Source organism: Sus scrofa, unplaced genomic scaffold, assembly GCF_000003025.6.
Source record: "Sus scrofa isolate TJ Tabasco breed Duroc unplaced genomic scaffold, Sscrofa11.1 Contig42, whole genome shotgun sequence".
NCBI classification, from domain to species: domain Eukaryota; kingdom Metazoa; phylum Chordata; class Mammalia; order Artiodactyla; family Suidae; genus Sus; species Sus scrofa.
In genome coordinates, this window is record NW_018085200.1 from 955626 (window position 1) to 959132 (window position 3507).

The 3507-nt window shown below is 53.4% G+C and overlaps 1 pseudogene; it reads right to left on the bottom strand.

Annotated features, from left to right (window-relative positions):
• Nucleotides 1–324: 324 nt before the first annotated feature.
• LOC100621411 lies at nt 325–3405 on the bottom strand (annotated as a pseudogene).
• Nucleotides 3406–3507: the final 102 nt, after the last annotated feature.

Consider the following 3507-nt stretch of genomic DNA (forward strand, 5'->3'; position numbering starts at 1 on the left):
GGACAAAGAGTTAAGTGGAAACACACCAATCACTTAAATTTGTGCTTAAATGGTGTTTTATACTGTTGCACATTTCTCACTTTCCACACACGTGTAGTATTTCAAGTTCTAGGTAAGAATCCAGTGGAAAAACAGCCAACAGCAAACACATACATTTTTGGAGAAGGTAGACATCCATTATTATTTTAGTAACATGACCACAGCTTTGAAAGCTCAGCAGCATGAAACAATTCAAAGATAGACACATTGTTTTAGTTTGTTCACCTTAAAAAAAAAAAAAAAAAGAAGTAGAGGAAGAAGAAATGTTTGAACAACATAAGGAACTTAAGACAGAATTTCTTTCTCCAGTTGGTACTGGGTGGGGGGGTGCAGCTCTGCTCCCCATCCTGCACAGGGGCACCATGCAGTCCCTGGTCTGGCCCTCCACCTCTGCATCCAGTAGGCAAGGCATCTACTCCCTAGTTCTCTCCTTTCTGCCCAGGGCTTTGTCGGGGACTAGGTGCTGGACTGCCCACCACAGGGTTGGCCTGGGCTGGCCTGGGCTGGCCTGAGCAGGCAGTGACCCTCTTCCATGAGGGAAGGCCTGCGAAGCACCCACAGGGCTTCTCTGGGAGGGAGGCAAAGCAGTGACACCACGTGGATAGCTCTTTGTTTTTCTGGTGAGACCTCACGTGGCAGCTCGCTGTGAGGTCCAGACCCAGAGGTGGGCATCCTCCAAACCAATGCAGGGGGCAGTTCTGAGGCTCTGGGGGTTGAGATGAGAGAGGCACCAGCTGGGGGCTGGAAAGCACATCCATCAGACATGGTCTGGTGGTGATGTGCTGCTCTCTCTTTTGAAGCAGAAGAAGGCACGTCCCCATGAACCCTCACTACGAAGGAAGGAGCCAGGTTTCCCCACACATTAAGACGGTCTCCAGTACTATAATGGGGACTGACTCCTCAGCCCTCCCTCCAAAGCCAGGGCAAGGAGCTGTAGAGGGCATGTTGGGTTCACCAGGGGTGTGTGTTCTGCTCTCAAATATATCTTTGCCATCAGTCTGCAGCAGGCACTTGGTGAAGAGAGAAAGCATGAACAGAAGGTCTACTGCACTGGAAAGAGCAGGCATGGGGGTGCCGCTGGCCCCCTCACCTGAGGTCAGCAGCCTTTTGGCAGGGCTGGCACCACTGCGAGGCTTTGGAGCCCACTGGAAGATTCCTTCATGCTTTTTCCTTTCCTCCTTGGGTGGGGGCTCTTCAGTGGCCTGTGCTTTGGTGAGCTGATATCTAGGCCCAGAGCACAGTGCAGCCATATGAAGCAGACTCCATCTTCTTCCTCTGGGGGTGTCTGCTCAGGCTGTTTGGGGTGTCCCCTGAGGAATCCTGGTGGGAGGGCTTACAGGGACTCCATCCTCCCAGCTTTCCACTTCCATTGGATTCTCTCTCTGGCCATCTTTCCAAAGAGTTAGATCAACATAAGCTTGACTCGGTGATTTTATCTGCTTTGGTTTTCTGTGTTCCAGTCCATCAGGGGTAGGCTTTGTCTCTTCACAAACACCTGACTGGTCCACCAATGAAGAAGCCAACCACACAGTTTTCTGATATTTTATTAAGACAGTTGACCAAGAACTGTTGCCATCTGAGAGAGGTCTTATTCTTTCTTTGCAATCAGCTCTCTCTTTCATTTGAATCAAATTTTGTCCCCAATTACAACACTTTTTTTGAAATTCCTTCTTACAACTTCAAATTCTTCTTGTCGACAGACCGTGTTCCTTCCCCAAGTTTTATTGCTGTCATCTGAGGTCAGCTGTATAGCTCAGAGTCATAGGATCACCGTGGGGCTACTGGGCTGGATGGAGCTGCTGCTGTTCAAATTCCTTAATTTGTCCAGTTTGGGGGAGGCCTGCACCGTGATTTTGAGCTGGAAGTCTGAAGGTAAACTTATTCAATGCCAATCTTTGAGCTTTAAGTGGCTTCTCTTGAACTTGCCCTTCCTCTTCTTTACATTGGGATTCTCCTGGTTCAACTGGAAGATGAGGATGTTTAGCTCGAGCTCTAGCACTTCCATCTCCTGCTCTGCCAGCTGCTGCTCCCACTGCCTGAGCAGCTTCACATGTGACTTCTGCTGTAGTGTGACCCTCATCAACTCCTCCTCCCATGACCGCAGATCCTTCTCCTTGGTTCTCAACTCATCAAACATCTGTTGAATTTTCAGCTTCCAGTCATCTTGCATGGAATTAAAAGATTCTTGAGGCATTACAGTCATAACCGCACTTTCGATAGCAGTCAACTGTTCAAGGATAGCGGCATCTCAGGGTCCTGCTCCCAGCATTCTTTCATGAGCATGGCAAAGGGCTCAGAGGAGGTGGATAGAATGGGCAGAATGAGCTTGTTGACCACGAGCCAACAGGCCACAGCGAAGCCATCAATTTCACGATAGGGTAGCTTGCCGTGAGCAGTTCCCACAGCGGCACTCCATAGATCTAGATGTCACTTCCCTTGAAAACAAAGAAGACTTGATGAATTCCAGGCTATCCGGGCATATGGGCACACTGGGCTCATTCTGGTGGTCTGGTGCCATTCTCTCGCTAACCCAAAGTCTGTGATCTTCAACGTCTTATTGCAGACGTCATCATGCTCGATCTTCTCCACTACCAAATGTTGCTGGACTTGAGATCTCTGTGCAGGATGGCACCACGACCTCCTCCTGTAGGTAGAGCATGCCCCGAGATCTGCACCGCCCAGTTGACCAGCACGTGTGTGGGGATGCCTGGCAGCGGTTCAACACTCTGCTGGCTAAGGCGAACTCGAGCACCAGGCAAAGGTGAGGCTGCCTCAGGCACACGCCAAGCAGTTGGATGATGTTGGGGTGCCGCAGCATGGCTAATAGCTTGGCCTCCCGCCGCACACTCTCGGCGGTCGCCGCCGCCGCCGCCGCCGCCACGTCTTGCTCTGTGTCCCAGCGCACCCCCTTCACCGCCACCTCCTGGCCCTGCCAGGTGGCGCAGTACACCTGACGGAAGCTGCCAGCCTGAGGAGCTTCCTGAGCTGCAGCAGCTTGAAGTCGTCGTGCACCAGAGAACCGGCCCCTGCGGCGGCAGCCTGGCGGGCGCCTGGGCGGCACTGCACCATGTAGTTAGCCGGTAAGATGCCCAGGCGTCGCTGCACCTGCCTGGTCCAACAGCCCTAGTACCCCCACATGGGGGCATCCTGGGACAGTACTTCCACCAGCTGTCCACGTCGCAGGCTCAGCTTTCCTCGTCAAGCGCCGAGTAAGTAGTCTTATAGAGCCGCCCACAGCCTCGCATCCGCCGCGGCTGAGCCAGAGCCAAAGTGGGAGGCGGACAACGAAGATGAGGAGGAGGCGGGGGCGCCCCGCGCGAGGGATCCCGGCCTGTCAACCGCGACCTGGGCGCCTGGCAAGGCCATGGAGAGCGGCGGCGAGGGTGGAGCGCGGGGCAGCGGGCTTAGCCTCCGGGGATTGGGAGGCACGCATTTTACTGCGGGGTCACTGCCAGAGCCCAGGAAGGC